At 43.4% G+C, this 26138-nt stretch overlaps 1 long non-coding RNA gene across 1 annotated transcript; it reads right to left on the bottom strand.

Moving 5' to 3' along the window:
* LOC110072279 (uncharacterized) lies at positions 1-24594 on the bottom strand. The gene is made up of 2 exons (XR_002299364.3): positions 24354-24594; positions 1-1477 (listed from the first exon to the last, which is right to left on the bottom strand). It is a non-coding gene; the product is annotated as an uncharacterized LOC110072279 (long non-coding RNA).
* Between the last annotated feature and the right edge of the window lie 1544 nt (positions 24595-26138).

Below are 26138 nucleotides of genomic sequence, written 5' to 3'. Positions count from 1 at the left end.
TTGTATGTATAGAAGGATATTTCACCATTTGAATGAGTAGTACACACGTTATCAAAAGACAGCAAAGCTAAATGGAATGGTCAGGTTCATATATACTTCTAAATCAGACTGTGGTTTCCTGAATTCTGGGTTGTTGTGTCAAACCTGCCCTTTCATAGTTGGTTAGCTGGTTACAAACAACAATAAAGAATCATGATTTGTTGCTGGGTTACAAACTCTGGCTTGTTCCGTCCAAACCCAGAACCATGGCTTAGTTCCTGTCCTGTTTTGCAGTAGCCCATGAGCATAAGATCTGATCAAAGGGAGGAGAAAAACAGTCCAGGAATAGAGAAAACAAATGTTATGGCCAAAGCAACTCACAAACACTAAGATAAATCATGCATGATGCATGGGTCCTCTGCAGCTCCAAGGTCATTTTTGTGGCCTTACCAAAGCACCCTGAAAGCATGCCACTGAAATTCAGCTGCAAATTACTCTGCTGAATTTTAGCAGGAACAGGGGGAAAACATAAATAAAGCATTTTGTTTACTTCAAATCATAGTTAGAGATGGAACTAAATTAATTTGGTCATAGAGATGGAACTAAATTAATTCGGTCCTCAATGATGAAATTTGTGTGGCACCACAGGTGCTGCACATACCCTTTTCCCACCCCCTTCACTGACTGGGCCACTTACCTTTCATGCCACTGCCAGGGTCCTTCATCTCCAGTGGTGCTCCAATCCAGGCTGCCCATCTCCAACTCCTCTGGCAGCCAACCACTAATTAGCTGCACATGGAGAATCCCTGTCCCACCTCCTCATTGGAGTGGCCAGCTGTCGGAGGAGGCAGGGATTGGAACGATGCTGGAGATGAAGGATATTGGCAGAGTACAACAAAAGGAAAGCGGTCCAGTTGATCTGGGAGGCAGGTGGGAAAAGGGTATTCAGGTCACCATGCTGACACATTTTGTCACTGGGGACCGAATTAATTCAATTCCATCTCTACTCATAGTGCCTTGCCATTTAATTTCTGCAGGAAACCAGGACAACCAGATTTAAAGCAAGCAAAATCTGTGCTACTAACATTTGGTAGTGTGATAGACCACTGCATTTTGGCAGTGGCACAGTGTGTGTCCTATATCAGGACCCAAGTGGGAAAAATTAGCCTCTGAATTCATCAAAGTTGCCCACTCCTGGGTTAGTGTGACATATGAGTACAGCTGATTTCTTGGACCAATATCATAGTTACTTATTCCATCCCATTAACTGGTACAATTCCAAAGTTAACATAACTTTGCATTCATGTTAAAAGATACAAATTAAAGATGGCGGAAAGATGGCTTGGATGGTCAAACCCCAGGTCTTGCTATGGACTAGCAAACAGTGCTACCCTGTGGTCTGGATCTCGGTTCTTGTTCTGCTCATGCCTGGTGTTCCTTTGCCCTTGATAAGTCTTCCACTTTTCATCAAAGAGACAGCTTTGCCCAGTAATCAATCCTGGGGGAAAAAAAAACAGAGTAAAATTGATATAATATCGGCAGAAGTTCAGAAAAAGAGCTTTCCACCACATGCTCTGCCTTAGTGATCCATTCAACTCTTTTCTTGCCCTGTTTTGCACATTGCCAACTTGCCACTCTTGATATTGGGAATTACTTTCCCCCCTGAAGCCATGGGAGAAAAAGGGCCACTTAGGTATGAGTGGGAAAATCAGACAGCTTCAGCAATCCCACATATGAGGTGAAAGTCTCACATCTGCAATATGTGCTAGACTTATTCCCTACCAACCCATCTCTTTCACTTCTCTTAAGTATGACCTTGCCAAACATACAACTTTCTAAAGGCGCTGAACATAAACAGGGCTCGACAAAACCTGCCTCTTCGATATATATTTGTGGCCAGAGGAATTTTACAACAATCTGTGCATTCCTGGGAAGAAAGTGATCAAGACTGAGCCATAATCGGTGCAAGACAAGCTGCTCTTGAGTCACTCCCCACTGCAGCTGCAATGTGCTGCAGTAGCTCTGTCTGCCCCCACCCCGGCCCCACTACTCTTGACCTCTTTAGAAAATAAGAGCTGCATTCCCAAACTGCAGGGATGGGGATGTCTTAGCCTACAGCTTCCCTCAACCCAACCTAGTACAGCCAAGGGAAAAGGGTGAATGGAACTGGTGTGCAAAACCTCTGAAGGGCCAAAGGTTTTAGACTGCATTGAAACAAAAAGGTTCATCAGGTCTAGCATTCTGAGCCCAACAGTGGAGGGCCAGATGCTCCCTTGCAAACTGAGCAAAGACAGGCATTTCTTGTTACCTGCCCCAATATCTAGTATAGACACTGAATATTAGAACTGCCATGACTAGCAGTTAGTGGTGGACTGATGTCCTTCAGCTTCAGTGCAGGTGTGAAATCAAATGATGTTGTTGTTGTTATGTGCCATTTATTATTTATTTATTGGACTTATATACCGCCCCATAGCGCTACAAGCACTCTCTGGGCGGTTTACAATTTTAATTATACAGGCTACACATTGCCCCCCCAGCAAGCTGGGTACTCATTTTACCGACCTCGCAAGGATGGAAGGCTGAGTCAACCTTGAGCCGGCTACCTGGGATTTGAACCCCAGGTCGTGAGCACAGTTTTAGCTGCAGTACAGCGTTTTAACCACTGCGCCACGAGGCTCTGTTAGGCAGAACTGACTAACAACAACCCTAATAGGGTTTCCAAGTTACGTGATGTATTTAAGGAGTGGTTTTACCATTTCCACACACCACAATGAGTTTCCATGGCAGAACTGGGGAACTGAATCCTGTGGATTGCTCTGTCTACTGCACCACATGAAAAAAAAAATACCATATCACAAATAACAGGCACAGAACCAGAAAAATATCTGGCTTTATATATAATGAAACCCAGATTGCAAATAATTTATTTAGTGTGTATCAGAGTTTCAAAACGTTACTTTTTTGGATGAAGACTTCCAGTATACCTCAGCCATTATGGACAGTGGCCATGCTGGCTGGTGGATTCTGGGAACTATAGTCCAGAAAGTAACTTTCCTGAGTTCTGCACTCCTTGTTCTATCTTCTTCTAATTCCCAGTATGAATAAATGTTGACCCAAGGATGCTGTGGGCTGCTATGGCCTTTGGCAATGCTGGCTCCTTTACCAGAATGGCTTTCCTAATGCTTGAAAGGACCCTTCAGAGAACAAATGGGCTTTTATAGAAAAATGCTTTAATGGCAAAGAGGAACTGATTAAAGTTACACCTCTCTTTTGATGTTCTTGCTAAATGATGCTAGCTCTGCCCAGTTCCATTGAAAGGCAAAACCTCGCAGTCTTAACTCCTCATGAGCAAACTTCTACTTTTTAGTTGTCTATGCTCTCCAGCTTTGTTGGATGGTACCAGGACAAAATACATGAACTTCTCAGTCAATATGCACAGGACTGGACATTCACCAAGGCAGTGCCACTCCACATTTCTGATTCAGTGTGACTGGGGTATGTGAAAGAATCTTCTTGAGTAAACATGAGATCCAGCTGTATGAAGTCCCTAGATGCTGCTGGCCCTGTCAACTATGGAACAAATGCTCTTCACATTTCAGGGATTCTAAACAATCAAACACTGTTTCCCCATCCTGAACATGACAGCTGTCTAGGTGGAGGAAACCCTCCAAATAGAAAACACACATCAGCTACGTATGTTCATTGGTTTTCGCCTCAGCGTAATTGTCACAGATCTGTCTGGATAGCTCACTGGTTTAGGTCTCTGGCTGCAGAGTCAGAGGTTGGGAGTTCGATTCCCCACTAGATCTCCTGGGAGAAAAACCAGCCTGTGTGGCTTTGGGCAAGCTGCGCAGTTCCAGGGCACTCCCAGAAGAAGGGAATGGTAAACTACTTCTGAGTATTCTGTATTTGGAAAACTGTGGAAAGGGTCATTATAAGTCAGAATTGACTTGACAGCACATTATTATTGTTAATTGTCCTGGCTTTCTTCTGAGCAGTCTTGGGAATTGTAAGCTGGTGATGGTGCTCAATTACTCAGAGATTTTTGGGCCCTAAGGAGATGGCTATTAAACAGTTAAAGCCCCAAGCTACTCACTATACACCTTGGATGGTCTAGGCAACGGCTAACAACTATTGTATATAATGGTGGTTCTCAAAATTGGGTCCCACAAAATTGGACTACAACTCCCCAGAAATCCTGGCCAGCACAGCTAGTGGTGAAAGCTTCTAGGAGTTTTAGATAGTATATTAGAGCACTAAATTTAGGATTCTGGGGAGTGAGCTGGAGTGCCCTTTTCACCCCTACTGCAGACACTTACAGCTGAGACTACATTCCCATCTCTACAACATAATCCAGGATATGTAATATTCTCCCTAGTCTATCCAACGCCCAAGTATTGTCAAGTAGGTTGTGAGTTGGTCTGCAAGGCCATTATTAGGACAACAATGTGGGGACATCATACTTAAGGATGCTTACATACACCTAGTTCTCAGTCTCTGTATTGGGTGTCCAGGACTTATATAGCAGAATTACTTACTTATCCCCAAAAAGAACAGACAGGATAAGAAGACTGGCATAACGTGAGCATTTTATATGTGTATTTTGCTATTTAACGAGCAATTGGATTTATATCTACTTCCTTCACAAAATGGATCTCAACACAGGAATACTGAGTAAAAAGCTGCATTAAAATTCAAAACAAGATAAAAATACTGAACAAAAAGCAGTGAAGGTCACCATTTAAAACAATTTTAACACATTTTAAAAAATATTATGAAAAATACAGCACCCAATTATCAACAAACCTTTACCTCAGTAACTGGGCAATTCCCAGAAGCCTGTCTGACTGTTTTTAAAAAAGTATTTGCCTGTCAGCAGAAGGACAACAGGAGGGAGGGCAGTCTAGCATCCCTTGGCGGGGAGTTCTGGAGCTTGGGAGCTGCAACCGAAAAAAAAAAAAAAACTGTGTGCTGGGGCCAAGTGTGCAAATAATTTATGTGATTTCCATAGACGTTTAGCACATCTCATCATCATGGGGGTGGGGGGGAGTACCCTAGCTGACGGTGTGTCTGCTGCTTCATCTGCTTTGCAGGTGTGAAGGTGTACATGGCCAGCTTTCAAGGTCTCTGCTCTCATTTGCTGTGGTTCTTTATCTTTCAACCATATTTGGACGGTAGGCAGCCCTTCAAATAGAGGGACGTCCTCCATAAAGTGGAAGGCGCCCTAATCCTGCAAGATCTTGTGAGATTTGCTGGTCAGTTCAGACTAGCTGTAAACCTATAGTGCAACAAGCCCTGGCCCAGGCCACCCTCAAAACAGAGGAAAGACCTCCGGTGCACTCACTTGTGCAAGACGTGCAAGAACTTGTCATTCCAGACAGGACGTTGCCTGTCCCTCTGTTACATGGTTCTCCGAGGGGAAAATGTCCCAACAGTTCCTAGTTCCTGTTGGCATATCCAATGCACAAAGAAAGGGGAGCCCACAAGGTGTGGCAGGAGTTGGTTATCTGTGGAGAAGGATGAGGACTAGAGATAGGGGTATTCGCATACGAATATCTCCCCACAGGTGGAAATAATGAGGGTCCGGCCTGACTGTCCATTCGCCATTCCATCATGGACGCATGCTCAATGGAGCCTTCCTGTTGCACCGTTGTCAGCAATAGATTAGCTGCTCCTGGCAGGAGGCAAGATGACAAGCCTCTCTGCCAGGTTGCAGAGATCCAGTCTGTTTTCCCCTCCTGCTCCATCCAGCTGGCTGGCTGGCTGGATGGCCACTTTTGCCATCTCTGTTACCCTTTGGTGCACCCATTATTAGTTGCTATGCCTTCTACCTCCCCAACTACTATGGACACCAACCACTATTATATTTCTCAGTCCCAGAAGTTACTCTGGAAGAAAGGAAAGGATAAGCACCACAGCACTCAGGGGTGTTATGTTCATGGGAACACTGTGAGTCACTGCTGATCCCAGGATTTACTGAGTGCAAGACATATGTGATTGAATGAATTAGGCCCCTCCTGGTCTCTGGATTGCGACCAGAAAAGATCCTACGTGGTTTTCATATGGCACTTGTTGCTCATGCATCTTTAATAAAGAGATATGCTCTCCTATCCTGTCTGGTTACAAAGACAAACAGCCAGAAATGTAAAGAGCAGAGGGACCTAAAGAAGATGAAGGACACAAATCAATCCTCCCATGTTTCAAAGTAGACAAGACCCATTGCGTGCTAGGTGGAGTGGAGTGGAGAGGGCTGCCTGTCCCTGGTGCAGGTTTGCATGAGGCCCACCAAAAAATGATACTTCAGCAGTGTTCCAGTTCTATCCTGTCCCACCCCTCACCCCAAACCCAGTTATGAATGTGACCCACAAGCCTGTGTAGAAAAGCAAAGGCTCAAAATTCTATTTAATCCCTCCCAGGCACAGATCAAGATCTTAACGGCTGCCCCTTGGGAGGCTAAAGTCTTGGAGAGATTGTCCCCAGCTCTCTTGGAACAGAGCACTGCTGAGCATCCTGCAGTACTTGGAAGCAAATTGTCCTCTGGGAAATAATCCTGATCCCTCATGCTGGCTGGGAAAATGATTTCAGAACCCTGCAGGCAGTAAGTGCGTGTAACTTTGCAACTATCCCAGGAAACTGCACAAAGGAAAATAACAGAACACAGCGGGGAACTAATTCAGAGGTTGGATAAGTTACAGTGGTACCTCGCAAGATGATGACCCCACTGAACGATGAATCCGCATTATGATGACTTTTTGCGATCGCTATAGTGATTTGCAAAACAGTCATTCCAATTAGGGATTTTCGCTTGACGTCGATCAGGTCCGTGCTTCGTGAACCGTTCGTTCACAAGACAACGATTTTTCCGGCTCTGCAAAATGGCTGCCCTGTGTTTTCCGGACCCATGCTTCGCAGGGAAGCCATTTTTACAGCTGATCGGCGCTCACAAAATGGCTTCCCTATGGGCAATCTTCACTGGACGATGAGGTATTTTCCCCATTGGAACGCATTAAACGGGTTTCAATGCATTCCAATGGGAAAGCTGATTTTGCATGACGACGATTTCGCTAAACAGCGATTTTCCCGGAACGGATTATCGTTGTTATGCGGGGCACCACTGTACTTTTTGGGGCCACGGGATAGACAATGGGAGTCAAGTCATAAAATAATAGCTTTTTGCATCTCTGAACTGACATTTCCTCTTTCGTAGTGCTTGTAAAAAGGAGCACCACTCCTTCATGCTGGCACAAAGGATATCTGGATATCACAAGTGCAAATTTTAATACATACAGGACATAAAGGAAGCCACAACACTGAGTTTGCAAGAGCTGAGCAGGGCAGTTGATGATAGGACATTTTGGAAGTCCCTCATTCATAGGGTCCCCATAAGCTGGGTGGCACACACCAACAACAGCAACTTAAATCAAGGGCAGGCATTTTTAGCAGGCCAGCAGGCCAAATTTCTGCCCTGGAGAACATCAGGTAACTGAAGAGACCATTTAAAAAACAAAACAAATCCATAAACACACACAACCCCGCCCCCCAACTGAAGGTGTTCAGAAGTTTTTGAAAAATCTTTGAACATATTTTGAAAAATTGATTTTGTGTGCGTCTGTGTGGGGATGGCCTGTCTCTCTAGGTCACCACAGTAGTAAGAGACTGGTAAAAGACACAAGTAGGGAAAAACATGTGAAGAAAGCATTCTTTAAATGGCTTTTAGTTGCTGGCCCTCAAATTTCAGCAGGATACTGGGAGAGCTCCACTCAGAGCATGTAAAATGTTTGCTTTATGTGGGGCTTTCCTGTTTTGCTGCTAAACTTTAGGTGTACAGGGAAACACTACAACTGAAAGAACTGCAATATCTTTAAAAGGTGAGTAGTTTCTCCTGGAAGCGGGGAAATCTCTTTTTGGTCACTATAAATGACAGGGTAGGGGATTTTAATAGGGCCAGAGGCCAATAATAATAATAATAATAATAACAACTGGGGGCTGCATGCAGTCCCAGGCATACACCTGGCCCACCCCAGTGCAAACATTTCACAACTGTCAGGGTCTATTTGAATTTTGTACTTGCATACCAATATATTCAAGTATAAAACTTACCTTATGAAGCCACCTTAGGAAGCAAAGAGCTTCAGGAGGGGAAGGGAAGTTAGAGACTACTGCTTACCAGTCCCTTCCTGTATTCAATGGATTTGCTTTTCAGACCAAATGCTTATGAGAAAACAAAGCAAGATCCCAATCTGGTCCCATAGCCACAGCCTGATTAACCCTGAGTTCAAGCCCAGACCCTTACTTTGACTATAAATAGCTCTGCCTTTTCCTTTCCCATCCTCCCAGCAAGAGCAAAGAAATGCCTGCCCTTTTATGGTCAAAATGGCAGATTCCTAGAGCAGAACAGTCCAGATCTCCCATGCTGGGCCTGAGCCAAGGGGCCCAGGGGGATATAGCACTGGGCCTTCCAAGCTGCTGCTGCTGCCGCCGCTGCTTCTCCTCTCCAGTAAGCATGGCTGGGAAAATCATAATGCCAAGAGCAAGGAGCAGGTTTTCAGGGCCTTAGGGAAGGAGATGATGCAGTTTAAGCAGTTTGGAAACTGTGGTTAACAAAATCTGATTTTGTTAACTCAGTGTTCCTCTCATCTCTCAGGCTCCTTTTCCTTGGGCTATTGTTGCTGGGGTGCAGACAATGGACTAGACATTATGTTTTGGTTCCACGGCTGGAAACCAAATTCTCAGCTTAGAGATCAAGGCACCCCATTCCAGTGGTTTTGTAAACACATTGTCTGATCACTGTCAAACTAAGGCTGTGGTCATACCAGCAAAATGTTTCCGAGTTACTCCTCATGAATGTTGACCCCCCCCCCCTTTTTTGGTTCAGACAATGCAAGGCCATTATTAATTCTTTTGTTTCCCCTCCATGCTATCTCCACATCAAATCCAGCCCACTGAGAGGCTACTACTATATTTGTTCTGCATTTTGTCACACAGTACAACCAACATCCCTCTGACTGTGTACTCCAAAACCGGTTCATTTCATATGACTCTGGCACGAAGTCTCACCTTCCTCACCCATTGTTGTTTCACTCCCTTAATTTTTTTAAAAAAATTTATTTTCAAATGGGAATGTCGGCACATTGGCACACTTCTGTCAAATACAGAGCATCAGTCCCCCTACTGTCTTTTGACTACCACTGCAATACACTGTCGGTTCTCCTCCACAGAGGGCAACAAAGCATGGAAACAGGAAGAAATGGCCAAGATCAGTATATGGCCAGCAAGGGCGTTTTGCCGACACATCAGTGTACCCCCACAAAAAGGTTTTGAAAAGGGAAGGGGGCAAAGCAATGCACAAGAAAAAGGAGATATGTCCCACTCAAGGGGTGTAGACAGACATACTGCACCTAATTCACCCCCAAAAATTGGAATGGTAAAAAAAATACGTACGAACCACTATCACAGGATATATGCCACATGACCATAACACGTGACTAAAGAGGAAGCAGAAGACATGAGAAAGAAGGGGGACATTTCTCTAGTGCGACCATGGCCTAAGATGCTAGGAAAATGATGTCCACTTAATACATGCATGTATTCTAATAGATGAAGCAGAAATTCTGACATTTCAAATTCTTAGAATTCATTATCCTTTGGTGACACTGAGAATCTGCGGCCTAAGGCAACCAACTCACATTGTCTAATCAGAGGGGCAGACTTCTACTTGGCTTTTTTATTGTGTGTATTAGTCACATAACAGAGAAATGGCAGAGTACAAAATGAACAGCCTAGGTCAGAATTACTATTGAACACTTTAGATGGCATTGGTAAAGGGCAACACCCTGCACAGCGTATAGAAGAAACACATACGCAGATGGCACAATATTACTTACAGAAAGCACAATAATTTGAAATAACTACTGATGAAGATGAAAGAAAAAATTCTAAAGCAAGACTGGACATTAAGAGTACAGAAATCTAACTACAGAAGAACTACATCACTTTAATGCTGAAAATGAAGAAACTGTCTAAGATTTTGTACAGCTAAATTCAATCATCACCCCAAATGAAGGCTGCAGCCAAGGAAACAAAAGAGGATTGAGACTCGGAAGGGTTTGGAAAAGGTCCTCAAAGATAAGGATGTATTGCTGGAGAGCATGGCAGAAATCATTCACACTGTTATGTGTATGGATGTGAAAGCTGGACAGTGAAGAAAGCCAACAGGAAAAAGACTGATTCTTGAACTATGGTGTGGAAAAAAAAGCTTTACACATACCTTGGACCACCAGAAAGACAAACAAGGGGGTCCTAGATCAAATTGAGTTAATGATAGAACATTTTGGACGCCACTCATTAATAGGGTTGCCATAAGTTGGAGGTGGCTTGATGGCACATAACAACATGAAACGTATGAAAGGAATGTCTGTAATGGGACAGTGCTGTGGGGAAGGCTGCCGTGGAGAGGAATATATGGCTTTCTAGTCTATGTTTTAGCAGGCTTACAGCATATACATCTCCTTTAGAGTTTTGGCACCAGCCAGATCACATAGAATAGACATACTAAAAACACAACTGGCTCATGAATTGTGATGCAGTCATGAGCTGTGAGGAGCCTTGGGCCCAGACATGGACAGTTTCATATCAGTTTCATTCTAGTGGCGCAACAAGGTTACAGAAATCTCTTGAGTACCCATCCATAGATTTAGAACTATGTCAAGAACTAAGTGACAGATGCTTTCTGTTTTCATAAGCCCTGTGTAGATAATGGGTGCATGGAAAATGAGCACACAGGTGGACAGAACAGAGGGCTATTGAGATGATTCCTGCCACTTGTCTGATCTTCTACCCAAAGCATACATGTATGCAAGCAAGCTGTACATACCTAACTTCAGGAGCTCATTGTCCATAGATATTTTGTCTTCACACTGCTAGAGCAAGTTCAGATTATTTATCTAACGAAATTATTCCCGCTTTCATGTTTTGTTTATTTATAACATTTATTACAATTAAAACCCTCCTTGTCAAATCTGCTTGTTGTCTCCCTATTATGAAACCATTTTGATCTGTTTTTATATGTTTAGTAGTAAACGTATTCATTCTCTTTGCTAATATTGCTCTAAGTATCTTTGTATTTTGATTTATTAAATAAATAGGTCTACAAGCTCCAGGATTAGCCAGGTCTTTATTTGCTTTTGGAATTAGTATAGTTAATGAATGAATTTTCAAGATAATGGATTTCTCCCCCCCCCCCCCCAATTATTTTATTAAAAAGGGACTTCAGTTTTGGTCAGTCATTGTGATCTGTGGGAGGAGGGATTTTTTTACCACTATTTCCAGCAGCACACCAGGAAAACACACTGAAAAGGGATGTCCAGATATAATTGTTTGTGGAATGAGGCCTTACTGGAGCTCTGTTGGTTTCATTTTGGCAACAAGTTACACAACTAGCTACTTAGCTAACCATTAGAGGCCCAGTGTTCATAGCTTGGGTTCAGTCTACAGTATTTGATTGCAGGTTGTATTTCTTTTTATTATTATATAGTGTCTAATTTGTTTTAAGTTGTGCTATAAATTTTAACCTGCCTTGAGCAATTTAGATATAGGTCATGATCTAAATATGTTAATTAACATCTCCTGTTCTCTACAAACAGATTTATTCTCAGGTAGTTTATCAGAGGGTGTGACTAGATAGCCCAATTATGCTGGTCTGGATCGGTCCAGATCATGCTAAATAGGATTGCTTCAAGATGCCATATGTCATTTGAGGCAATCCTTGTATCCACATGCAAGGACTGACCACACTGCACCTCAAGTGATCCTGTTTAGCATGATCTAAACTGATCTTCTTTCCCTTTAAAACAAAACAAACCCTCCCTTCTGTCTTTTCCTCTATGCTTTGCTTAAGTCACTTAATGATCTTTAGAAATGGAAAGTTTCCTTGCCACTTGTCTACAAAGACAAAAAGAAAGGAAATTTTCCATTTCCTTTTGATAACATTTTGCATCAATGATGCTTTGAAAGGGCTTTAAAAACAGTTGGAGAGCTTCACTGATGTTTAAACAACAAACAGAAAGGAATGGAAAACTTCCTCTCCCTTCCCTTCTGCAGGTGAGTGGCAAGAAAGCTTCCATTTCTCAAAATCATTAAATGGCTTTTGCAAAGGGACAGGCATCCAAGCATAGTTCTGTCAGGCCTGATGGAATACTTAGCAAAAAGCTGGTGGTGAAAAGGACACAGCAAGGCACGGCATGACATAGGAGGGATGGAGGAGAAATTCGTCCATTTCAAGGTGAATCTCCATAATTTGCACTACAGAAACCAATATGTACCTATTCTTCTCCTATTTGTATTTCTCTGATTTTTGTAATACAGTTCTGCTATTTTTTTTAAATGATATTTGGAGAAATTGCACACATAAATCTGTATATTCATGGAAAATCATTGCAAACATGAGAACATGAAAGAAATTTGTTTGTAAATATGGATACAATGCAAATTAGCATAAAATATGTATATAAGAAGAAATGTGCACAAAAATATATATGAATTTGCTAACCCCTATAGAAATGGGATGAAACAAGCCTGATGTTGGAAAAGTTAGAAGCAGAATGGAGAGATCTTTCCCTTCCTTTTTCATGGTCAGGAATGTCTTGATATACGTACATTGAAAAAGGAACACATTATGCAAAACTCTGGTATCACGGCCTAAATAAAACTTTTCACACAAATATGGTAACAAACCACTGGTGGACATTGTTGGCAAAAACAAGAAGGAAGCATTTGGGGGGATAACAAATAAAGAGGGTTTCTTAACCCTCTCCCTATCCACCTTTTTTTCCTCTCCAACTCTTGCCCCGCAGCTGCTTATTCACCATATAGAATTCCAGATGTGTGCTTGCAAGAATAAAAGTACATCTGGAACCCATGTGTACATTGAGATGTGTAGTTGCTACATCTGCACTGAACACAATCCCTCCTGGGGCTCAGGAATGTTATTTTTGCTGACTAAGGGACTGTGGGAGTTGTAGTCCAAAAAATAAGTCTTCAACCTTTGCTTCTCCCCTCTAGCACTGCAGCAAGGAGCTTATATGTTTAAGTGCAATATCTTGGGTACAAGATGTAGCTTGTCCATGAGAAAAGCCATCTGTGTTTCTCTGAAACTGACACGGTACTGAACCTCAGGTTCAACATGAGTCTCTGGAACTAGCATTTTGCAATGAAAATGGGAGCAACAAGGTTAGAGGGCCTTAAGAAGCGAGGCAGTGGAGTAAGTGGTGAATTTGGGAAGAGCAAGTCAAAGGCACTCCTCTCACCAAGATTAAGTTTGTTCCTGCAAGCAATGCTGGTTCCCAATTGATCTGGGACAAAATGTGCTCTCAAAAACAGACAGCTCTTTCCCATATCTTCTTCCCAGGGCCTGTGTCTCAACCCTTTTTCCCCTGGCAGAAACTCTTCATTCCACGTATACTTCCTTCTTCCCGCACCCACTCTTTCTCCATTGGCTTTGGTCACTTATAAACATCTGAATTGGATTATTATCTTTTCTTGACAGTGTGTCCCCTCTTCTCAGCAGAGGTTGCTGACAGAATGATGGCTTAATAGATACTGCCATTTTAAAACTATGAAAACAGAGCCTGTTCTGAGTCGGACAATAAGAACAAATGTGTTGCACTGTTTCTTCCCTGCAATTACCTGTGGCACACACTGATCTTCTCTGGTTGCAAACTGTGGGTCTAATGATGTTATTAAGACATGCACATAATATAGTACCTCTTAGAACAGTGGTTCTTAACCTTTGTTACTCAGATGCTTTTGGACTGCAACTCCCAGAAACCCCAGTCAGCACAGCAGGTGGTGAAGGCTTCTGGGAGTTGCAGTCCAAAACTCCTGAGTAACCCAAGGTTAAGAACCAGTGTCTTAGAATACTAGTGTACACATTTTCTAAGGTTGCCATTAAACTAGTCCCTGAAAATAGTGGTAACATCCCAGATAGCAGTGTGTGTCCATGTAAAGTCTTCATAGACAAAAAGCACAGAATGCACATTATGTGTAAGGCAATATCATGAGAGCGTTCTTTTCTCAGTGGCACCACTCCACACAGAAGAGAGAGCATTCCATTCTTCTGCATGCATGCTTGCTCCTGACGAGTACTTCAGTCTGGGACCTCATTGTCTTGTACACTGTGCCCAGTCCTTTGGTGTGACATGACTTCTGTACAACTTAATAAAACAAACAAACAAGGAAACATGCACGCACACACCCTTTTTAAAGGGTTTCAATCCTGGGGCATGTGAACCAGTAGATCTGGGAGCGCTCTGTTTACTTACTGCATTCCTAGGACAGAGGAAATGGTTTGCAGTGTCCATTCCCAAGAGAGGCACAGTCACGTCAGTAGGTCCATCAGAGGAGACTGCTTGCTTTTTTGCCGGCAACATCTATCTGTTGCCAAGGGCTGAGTAGGGAATGCAAAAAGGAAGTCCCCAAAGTGATATTTCAAAGGTCAGAGCAACCACGATAAAAACCCATAGCTGTACAGTTTCCTCCATGTATAAAGATAAAGTAAAGGTCAGGAAGACCACCAGTGGTTATTTCCAACAAATAGGAGGGCAGTTCTGCATTACTCATGCTGGTTTCTTTCCCACAAAGCCAGCAACCATGGGAGTTAAAGAGCAGGATGGCACCAACTGCCTTGGCTTTGAACACAGGATGGCAAGTCCCGCACACAACATGCACATGCAACCTGTACATGTGTGGGATCTCTTTTGGTTACTGGGAACCCGCATAGAAAAGAAAATGGTGATTAGGCTGTGCATATACAATTCATAGCTATTGAGGCGCTCTCTTTTCGGATCCTACCAATACCCTATATTCTAAAGCAAGGATGCAGCCTTCTAGATTGTGTTGGACTGCAACCTCAGCAGTCCTCTGTTGGCTGAGACTGACAGGGGTTGCAATCTAGCAACATCTGGAGGGACATCTGTCCCTCACCTGTTTTAAGCCAGTTATTTGAGAAAATGTAATTGTAATGGGTGGCCCTTGATTTAGAATGAACACTGAGATGATGGATTATCCGGGTTTTCTATGGAGTTCCTGTTCTGAATATTTACAGGACTGCCTCTGCATGTACACACAGTAAAACATCCCACTGTGTTCAGTGCAGTTTACTCCCTTGTACGTATATCTTGTACAAGCAATCCAACTGTATTACACATACATAAATATAGAGCATAACTGAGAAACTCAGTTTTGTACCCATACTGATCTGTTAGTCATAATCTGCTAATGGCAGGGTCACATAAAGAGCAGAAATTTGCATCCAGGAAGGCAGGTTTTCCTGAGTGAATTTGCTTCAGCCATCCAGGCATGAGTCAGCAGAGAGAAAGGAAGAAATTGCCAATCAGCACTTGTTTGCAGTTTGTTAAGGCAGCTTCTGCTATAACCATCCAGATCTGCAGGAGCCATGACTACAGTAGAAGCTGCCTTTACAAGCTGAAAAAAGGGGTTATTGACAATTCCCTCTTCTTTCCTATGGGGTAACCTAGGTGGGGACAGACACTCCCTGTAAGCCTATCTCATTTGCTTTTGTGAAGATATACAGTTGGGTGTGAGAAGAGCCTTCTATGCTGGCCTGAGCTCACCGGAAGAAACAGAGGGTGTAAATGTAACCAATAAACAAATAAGCAACACCTGAAATATAATTTTATCTGGTGTAGCAGAGTGGATAGAGTAACAGACTAGTTCTCAGGAGATCTAAATTCAGGTCTTCACTCTGCCATAGAAATTCATTGGGGTGAGAGGTTGAACTGCATACATATATCCCTTAACTTAAAAGTCCTATTAGGGTCATTCTTGATGGCACATAACACACAATATATGGTTTATAAAACATGATTGTTCTTGAAGTATGGATCAATATTCGTTTGTTTGTTTGTTTTAATATTTCAGCTGTCCATATCTCCGTTATACATTGTTTTCCTCTATCTGCTCTGAACTAAATTGACCACAACAGTCTCCTCCCCTTTAAAAGCAAGGCTTAAGAATGTCTGACAGAACAGGCCTACTGCAGAATAGCTATGGCAACTTGATCATATCCAGCATCAAGTACTCCCTGGGTAGGCACTTATGGCAAAGGAATGGAAAGAAATATATACTGGCACCAGGTGTTCACACATGCATTTATGTACATGCTCACCAGAATTAAGATCCATCTTTCCCCAATCCCAACTCTCTTCAAAGATTTCATATTTAAAGAGTCCATGGTGGGTGATCAAATCTGAAGAACTATAATACTTCTGTACATACACAATAATAAGAATAAAAGGCAATCCCCCAAAGGAGAGGAAAAAATGAAGAAAATAGGGACAGTGTGTCCCTAAAGACAGAGAACAGAAATGGAGACTATCCTTCCTAAACAGGGACAATTGAGGAAATGGCCCCTGTTCTGGGGTGGGTCACATTATACATTACAGACAGCAATAGGTGTAGGACTGGCTCTGATCCCCCTAGTGGTGAGAGTGGGCTTTCTACCTCCCTGAGAGAATCAGACTCCTGACCCACACCGTTCACCTGTGGACTGGGTTTTGGTGGTGCAGAGGTGGACGATACCTTGAAGGCCACAGGTGTAGCCATAGAAGCCTGGGGATTTAAGGAGGAGAGGACGAGGGGGACTGCTGGGCAGACACAGTCGACTGGGAGGCATTCAAGACCCAAGAGGTGTAGTTGCTGCCATTATCAGATCATTCTGGGAGAAAATTCAACACCGGGATCTGGATACAGGAAGTTGGGAGGAGTTCTTTGTGCCACCGGAGGAAGCTGCTTGGGTTTGCTGAGACGAGGCAAGACAGCGCGAGGCAAGAAGACCTGTAAACCGGTGACAGGCATGCCGCTGGCAAAGGAAGCAGCCAGAGGTAAGCTACCCCACCTCAAAGGCCTCCTGGTCAGCACAGCAGACACCGGTCAACTGGTCCTCCTCCTGTTTCTCCTCACTTCGCTCCTCACTACTCAGGTGAGCCCATCCATAGACTCTGTGCCACCAAGGAAGGGTACCGTAGATGTGGGGCAGCTGCTGCTAGTCGAGATCACCAAGGTGCAGCTGGGAAAGGTGTCCATGCTGCTCTATTCTGGGGACAGCTGAATGCCTGTATCCAGCATCCCTGTGGCGGCGCTCCAAGCCTTGCCCACCTGCTTGGGGTTCTAGAAGTGGTAAAGGAGGTGGGGCTCTGTTCCTCCCAGTAAAGAACCGCTGTGCACTAGTTCTATTCATTTGGACTGTTTGAGAGTTCAGCCTTTTTCCTGGCATCCTAAAAGTTCTTAAGTTTTATCACTGAGTCACATTGGCTTGTTATAAGTTGTGTTGCGCTAATAAAAGAGGCTTGTTCCTGCAAACACTTGCTGTATTATGCTGGAGGGAGGCACAGGGGTCGTTCATATGACTTAAAAGCTGGAATTCTTTAAGTGCAAAATATATCAAAGTGCAGGTTTTGCACACAGCTGGCAACTTGCAAATTAATTTCCCTTGTTTTCTGGTGAGTGACTGAGAGGCTCATTTTGCAAATTTTCAGACACAAACCTCTTCCTGGAATCCCTTTACCCTTTAAGGGCATACTATATGTCATGTATACTTTGACCTAAGGTCTAATACTATAATTCCCCTTTAGCTTCCCCTCATCAGGAAGAACTTCAGGTAGCAATCCTGTACCCATGAACCTGGAAGTAGGCCCTGTTGAGTTCAACAGGATTTCTAGAAGAAAGTCATAACACTCTATCCCTCATCCAAGCAACAACCATTATTTGGGCCTGAGTAAAGCAAGCATACCAAGTTCTAACCTGATTTCATTTTTGAAACTAATCTGGTTCCCTGCATCCCCTTATTAAAAAAACAACAACGCAGTGCTATCATGCTTTTTTCCAGAACATTTTTAAATTAATGGCCATCTGGCTGCTGGCACTGACGTCATTCCCACTCTACTGACAGAGCGACACAACAGAATTTTGACTGGCATGCTGTAGTTCAGGGGAAACTGATCCATCAGGGCAAATTGGGCACTGCCTCTATTAGGTTTATGCTGCTACCAGCTAACCCACCCCCTGCCTCCTTCTTTACAACAGGTGAAAGGCCATGGTCTCATTGATCTGCTGAACATTTCGCCTCACACTTTGTGTGAGTGTGTTTGTGTGTTTGACACACACAGAGAAAGGGTGGAAGGTCAAAGAAAATGAGAGAATGAATACATAAACCACCTTCTTATTAATACCCATTTTTGCTCTTGCTTCTGCCTGTTGCTATGACTCCACCCATCCCTGCCTCCCTTGCCTCCTAGCTTACCAACCACAATGGACACAAGCTGTCAACTCCTCCAGAGGACTTCTTGGTAAGTGTGGAAATTCATCTGAAGCTGAGACCGCAGACAAAGCCAAATAAGCATGTGAGAACATACTCAAAGACATGGATTCCAATCTCGGTTCACTTGTAAACTCACATGCAGATCACAATGTTAGCCTTCATTGTTTTGTTGTTACAGTGACTAACTAAGTGCCACAAGCTCTTGAGAATTCTGCTTTGTGGAAAGAATGCCTACGTAGCAAAGTCAAACTGATTTAAAAACCATTCCTTTTCCTTTGGGATCTATAGTTCTTTAAGTGAGACTAAAGGATCGCTAACATAAGTCATAGTGCTCTCACCAAACTCACTCCCACTGGCTTCTTTTGAGGAAGTTGTAGCAATTAAACTGGTATAAAAATGATACACTGCATATCACTGAAGATATTTATCTAAAAAGATTAAATTCAGCGACCCTGACATATTCTCTCAGTTGTCCTAAGCTTTTGCAAGCAAACTGTCCTACTATTTATCATTGTGGCCCTTCAGGTATTTGGCACTTCTAGTTCCTACAACCTCCAGCCAACACAACTATTGGTGAGCATTTACAGGAGTTTTAAGGTGCAACTACACAATGGGGAAAATGTGAATAGATCTACTGTGAAGTCACACCTAGTAAGTCAGGTTTCCCCAGGTAAATTCACTTCAGTCCTTCACACAGGATTGAGCAGAGAGAGGGGAGGAAATCAGCCTTGTTTGCAGCTTGTCAACTGCTTGAACCATCTCCTCCCCAAACCTAGTGCCAGGGTCAGCTTTCCCCTTCCCCTTCTCTCTCTCTCTCTCTCTCTCTCTCTCTCAGTAGTTGGTTGACTGAAAGGGGGGGAGAGTGATGTGAGCTGCCCTGTCTCTCTAACTGCTGCTCCAGCTGGCTAGAATGACTTTAAATACAATAGCTACAAACTTCTCTACATAGGCTTACACAGTCACGCCTGCTGAACCCAATGCAAAGGCAGTTGATTCTGAAAACGTCAAAGCCCCAGCAATAGAAAACTATGAATTTGGAGGGATAAACTCCAGGCCAATTCATATTGATTTTTATGTCATGAAGTCAAAAGAAAACAATGCAAATTAGTCTGTCCCTGGAGCATTTCCCACATTATTTGTCAATGTACTTGCAGTCTAAAATAACTGAAGAACCAAAGGTTTCCTACACCTGGATTACGGAAACAGCCCAAAGGCAGTGGTGCAGACATTGGTCCCCTGGACTAGGTTTGCCAAGGGAAACTCCATGATTTCCTTTGAAAAGTAGCGTATCCTCCAGAGCCATCATCTTTCAGGCATTGTGGTAAAGCTATGTAATAGAGTCAGTCAAAAGGTGCTTTAACCAGAAATGATAAGCTTGTAATCTGAATGGATATTCTAACAAAGAATATATAATTTTCCATTTACATTACAAAGCAGTTCAGGCAAAAAAATATGTGAAATGATGGATAGACAGATGGACAGACAGAAAGACTGGCAGGCAAATGAATGAATGATGTTCACCAGTTATTTTGGATAGTGCCAAGGCCTGAAACACCGCACAAATACTTTCATATGGTTGTGGTATGCTTTGCATTTGTGTTTCTGGAAAAGTAGCCCAGGGTGCTAGCTGCTAAACCATTCCCCAAATGGAGGCGATTAAGGCTTCTGAAAGCAGACTGTACTTCTCTCTCCCCACCCCCCTTGCTGTTTAAAGGGGAAGAGCCAACCATTCCACTGGGTATGCCCTCAAACCCCCTGGGTATACTTAAAGTAGCTCTTTGCTGCCTATTTCCTTTAATGAGACTAGATCGGAGCAGCAATAGAGGGAGCATTACTGGTGCATTGTGTGTGTTCAACTGCTACCTTAGGATGACTTAAGGGTGCCATAAAATTTTCACAACAGCCATCCTAATAGTCATAAATGCCAATATCTATTGTATGGCCTCTGACTGAGGGTCAAGTGCCTACTCAGCTCTTTTAGTACATCTCTAACTGAACTTTCCACTTCTATACCTCCAGTGTCAGGATATATCCAGCCCTTTCTGCTGGCAGTACTGGCTGCCTGATGCCAGCTGTCTGAAAGGAGGAGGTATGACCTAGTCTGTTACTGTTCCACAGCAACCTTTGCTATGTTACCTGGGTCGATCCGAATAACAAGTACCCCCCACAATCAAAACAAATGGCTCCTTAGCATCCCTAAAGCCACTGTGAATGTCCAGTACACTGACTAATCACTGCTATGTTCCTTGACATGGAATTTTTGTTCATCCGGGACATTTAGGCTGCAGTCTATGCGTATTTGAGACTAAATCCCACTGAATATGGAGTGTAGAATCCAATGAGGTGCCCCTGCCGATAGACCTGGAGGTTTCAGTGGAAGCAAGTGATCTCTTCCCAGCCCTGCCATCATTCTTGTAGATCTGCAAAGGTGCTCTTCAGACAGCACACTGCACTGCAGGTGGGAGGGGTGGGGGTAAAGCTCCATGGCACAGGCAATTGAATGGCAGCATTACCTTAGGTTTAGACCAGTGGAGCTGACTTCTGACCAAGCATGCATAGAGCTGCATTACCTGCTTCTTTCCCTCACCTGAGTTGCCTCAAGTCTCAAGAATTACTTCCTGTGTATTAAAGGGACAAGTGCACTTTCCAGGCAACTGACACGTGTTTCCGTGTAGTAAAAATGAGGTGCATTCTCTGACAGAAACACATGTGTGCCATTCAGCCTGTTACTCATGCTGGACACCAGGCCTGGGGCACCTGAGGCCTTCCATATGCTTGTGAACCACTATTCCCATAATATGCTCCACCACTGGCCATGCTAAGAGGGACTAATGGGAACTGGAACCCAATGTGGAGAACATGCACCCCTGCCATACATCATACTTCACGTTTATTAACACTGCTATGTTATAATTAACACGTACCAAAGCACATCGAACCCACATCAGCATTTCCTGCCAGCCACAGGGAGTCGGAAGGAGTAAGGAGGACGCTAGGTGCCACCTCACACTTCTATGTATATTGGTGATCAGAACATGTGCGGAAGGAAATTCTAGTGTTAGGCTTCCCTGCTCACATTTCTAAATACACATAAAGTCAAAAACATCTGTGAGTCTTATACCTGAGGGTGTTTTCATACTATAGGCTGCAGAATTCTGTTATGTGATCGTACAATTGTTAGCTAGATTCACCTTATCTTTTGCATTCTCATTTGTATTAACATACTGTATGACCTAAATAAATAAATAAATAAATCAATCAATCAATCAATCAATCAATCAATCAATCAATCAATCAATCAATCAATCAATCAATCAATCAATCAATCAATCAATCAATCAATCAATCAAGAAATCAATCAATCAATCAATCAATCAATCAATCAATCAATCAATCAATAAATGCAGGAGCTAGAATAGTATTTTTGGACCCACTGTTAAAGACTCCTTGGTGCCCTTTGTGCTGATGTATCTCAGAATCACAGCTAATCTCTTTACAAGTACAGTATAAACATTTCCCACCATCTTCTCACTGCTTCCCTACACTGCAGGTATAGAAAAGTAAGAATCCCCCCCCCCGCAAAACAGATCTAGCAAATTACCACAGCAGCTCTCTGAGGATAAATACACCACACTGCTTATGTGCCAGTTTAAAGTTGGTGCTTATGACAAAGGGGGGGGGGAGAGAAAGTGCTGCAGTAGAAGTTGTGAATAAAAAGGGGAAGGGGAAGGGAAATTCTTTAACATTATTTTATGGAACAGAATCAGTTTCCCTAGTTTTTGTTCCTGAAGTTGCATTTGTGTTTTGTAAGTTGTCATTTTTCAAAAGAGATGTAAGTTACTGCCAGATAACATTTGCAAAAGTGAAGGAGGAAATGTTACTCTGTCCAGGAGTAATTCGGTGATACAGCCTGTCTAGACACAGTCTTCCCCTGAATTCTGAGTAATAATTGCTTTGAGAGAGAAAGAGAGAGAGAGAAACACAGAGACAGAGACAGACAGAGAGAGAGAGAAAGTTGGAAAGGAATTCTCTATCAGCCGGTCAAAAGGCACTGAAGCATTCTCTATTCCTCTTGTGACTGGGTTCCGGATTACAGCATTATTACATTTTAAAAATCCTCTATGTGGCAAGAGTATCATCACTGTCTATACAACCAGCCATTCCTTTTGCTGGAAACATACTTTTAGTAAGAATTACTATAATGACACACCAAGGCTACCTATAATTGTTCTAGCTCATTCAAAAATTTCAGGGTGGGATTCCTCCTGCTCTGCTTACAAGCATCTTGTGGTGGCAGGATGATGGTCTGGGACCCTGAGCACATTTGATGAATTTTCCAAGCTCAGCTATTCCGCCTGCTCCAGTCCACCCCATACACCCAATGCTGGTTTCCAAAAAGTTTCAAAGGTACCGTATTTTTCGCTCCATAAGACTCACCTTTCCATAAGATGCACCAATTTTTTAGGAGAAGAAAACAGGAAAATATAATCTGTTTTCTTCGCTCCATAAGACGCACAAACTTTCCACCCCTCTGTTTTGTGGGGGGAAAGTGCGTCTTATGGTGCGAAAAATACGGTATGCTATAACATACAGATACACAATGTCTTGCACCTCTTAGGATGCCTACAATGTTTTTGTTCCCTGAAGAAAATATGGTGATCAGATACTTTTAGAGATTGTTTGGCAGCAATTTCCAGTTCTAGTCTGGCACTGCTGTAGCACATCACCAGACATGTTCTGAAATGATGTGTACCTGTCAGTATACTGTACATGGAAAGCTAGCAATTGTTTGTGATTTTTTTTAGTGACCAAATAAAAGGATCACCCACCCTCACCTTTAAATTGTGAACAAGGACCACACAACAATTCTTTTTCATTCCTTTGCATTATTTTATGCTTGTCAAGCATGCCACTCTTCTGGCTCAGCACATCTAACCCAGTTCTACTGTACTCCCTATTGGTGAAAGAATCCTTTGAAGAAAGAATCATCTGTTGGTATTTCCCATTTCAGAGTGGGAGGTGGAGAGGGCTGTCTGGGCGGGAAATTCTTCTGGTTTTTATGTTTCCAACTTGGAACATACTCTGTGGAACAAACAAATGCCAGAAGCTCTCTCAGACATCTGCATCTTGGAGCCAACTAGCCATTCTTTGTGGTGTGTCCGGCAGCTGTAGGAGCCGGCAGCTGCTCACTGCCTAACTCTGAAGAACAGAATACAACACTATTTATTTGTCAGTATATCATGCTTGAAGCCTAGAAGCAGAGTTGTGGAGGTTGCCCTCAGAGGAGACGGGACTGATAATGGCTTTAATACTGGTAAATATATTCCAGTTATGTTTCCCACCAAGTGCTGCTTTATGAAAGATCAGGCGTTCTTTTCCTTTTCTTATGGTCTGCGGTACCAGCTTCAGAATTCTTCCACCTGAAGTGTTTTATAGCCACAGTTAATGATGCAGAAAAAGACACCATAGGATGCAGAGTTAAAGGGGACTTCAGGACAAAAGACAGCCTAATAGATCATAGTCCTGATGAAAAAAGAGACTATTAGAACTTCTGGAAGCTATGCTCGGATTCTCTGCTTTCCGTGTAAAATGGTATGTGAACAGCACCCACTTTTGAAGGGTGTGATCTGAGGAGGAACGGAGGATGCTCATGGATCCAAGTTGATATTTTCCAGAAGCAGAACCCCATCACTACTATTGTTTGGGGTGGGGGTGGGGAAAACAATTGTCCACCTCCTCCCTTTTCTGCAGCTCACTTGTGTCCTGCTTTGCTCAGAACAAGACTCAATATGGTGCCCAAATAATTATACCAAAGTGCAGAACTAGAGGCAATGTTGCGTTCCTATTAATATAAAACACCAGGGACAGTGTAACCTCAAGCCATCTTCCTGCAATGCTTTATGCAGATGTCTGACATACCATGCACAGGCACACATCAGTGAAACTGTAGAACAACTTTAACAGAGAAGGGCAAAACCACACACACATATACATGCACGCAGTGAGGTATATAACACATAATTCATTGTTAAGGACATACCTGCTTCTGATAGGGGCCAGAGACCGTTGTCCTGCCATGTCCCCAGGCCTATGGTGCAGATGGAGAAGGTGGGCATCTCCCTCACCTCCTCATAATACAACAGAGGGCCACTGGCACCCCCAGGGCGGCCACTCCTTTTTTAAGCTGCTGGCACAAGCGGCCCAGGATTGAAAGTTCTTTCCCCCGCTCCTGCTCAGAATCTGGAAAAGCCTTCACTTTTACCTTATATGAGCTGAAAGACGATGCTGGATGGCTGACGGCCACATCTGTCAGTGGTTCGGAGGGAGGCCATTGGCCGGGGCCTGGTCACATGGGCCTGCTGCCTTGACCTGCGACAGTTCAAGCGAATGTTGGTTTTACCCCCTAAGGAAGGCGTGCTTCACAATTTTCATATTTCTTCTAAATTTGGAGATTTCAGACAATGCTCAGAACGCCAGAGGCCCATGTGGAAGTCATTAAGACTAAGAGAGAGAAGGAGGGAGGGAGGGAGGGGGAAAACGGGGGAGAGAGAAGGAAGGGGGGTGGCTGGGAGAGCTTGGGGAGGTGGGGCAAGAGAGAGAAAGAGAGAGAGAGAGAGAGAGAGAGGCCTGTCTGGCTGTTGCTTGCCAGCTGCAGGCCTGGGAACGTAAATGAACCGACTCCAAGAAAGTTGTTTGCAATAATTTACTTCCTCTCCAGTCCTCCTCCTGCCCCATTAGGGAAAGCAGAGAAGCTCTGAGAACCGCAGGCTTGGGAGAGGTATAAATCCAACTCCATCACGCAGCAGCCATTAATACATATTATTTACCCATCACCCTACATTAATTGTTCCTTGGTACACAGTGGGATGGATTGGTTTGTCCTGCTCTCCCTTTTTCTCTGTGTCTGTGGTTGAATTCTGGGCTGATTATACCACTTAGCCAGGTGGTAATATTCTGGGTGAACAACTGGGTACATCCTGCGGTGTGGCACCAAATACTGTCCGGGTGTGCATCTGCTGCTGCTGGCTGACTGCAGAGCAGGCTCCACTGAAGCCCCTCCGGGTGGGACAGAGAAGAGATCTAGAGATGTTGCCTGCCTTGTGGTCTTCATTACTCTGAAACGCTTCACCTGACCAGACCGAAAGGGGCAGTTAGGCATGTAAAAAGCAGCTTTTAAAAATCAAAAGACACCCATCTCCCTGCCTAGCCCCATCTCCTCAGCATTGCTGTGTGGTGTTGTGCCATCTCAGAGTGAGTTTGTGAATTTGCTACTTAGATGCTGCCTACATGCTGCTGACCATGGTCAGCCAGGTTTTTTTTTTGGAGGTGAGTGGGTGAGAAATAAAAGACTACTGGGAATCTTTAGCATTTATTCAAGATTATGTAGATATGTGATCTTTTATCTAGAATGGCAGCCTCCATAATCATTATTCTCAGCTGAACACTCTTTGACTGCTTCCCCCCCAAGGCTAAGGGTCATGAGTACAATGTAGTAAGTGGTGGGAAAGTTGTTCTCTCAGATTTCAGTTCTCACAAGTCCGAGCTAGTATGGTCACTGAAGTATTAAGGAACTGTGGGAATCGCAGTCCAAACCTTCTAGAAGCCCAAATATTTGCTACCACAATGTAGTACATGTTATGGTCAATTTTGGAAGCAAACATAGAGACTAGTTTCCCCCTTTCCGCAGTTATTGTGTTTTAAATATGGATAATCTTGTTACATCCACTTTCATAATGTGACACTGACTTGTGGAGGAAATATACTTTGTTAGAGCAATCATCAAGTCACACCTTTTATCAACAGAGAATGAGACTCATCCTTTCCC

Source organism: Pogona vitticeps, chromosome 2 (genome assembly GCF_051106095.1).
Source record: "Pogona vitticeps strain Pit_001003342236 chromosome 2, PviZW2.1, whole genome shotgun sequence".
In the NCBI taxonomy this organism is placed as follows: Eukaryota; Metazoa; Chordata; class Lepidosauria; order Squamata; family Agamidae; genus Pogona; species Pogona vitticeps.
Note: the sequence above shows the minus strand (reverse complement) of the source record. Positions and strands in the feature narration are given on the sequence as shown.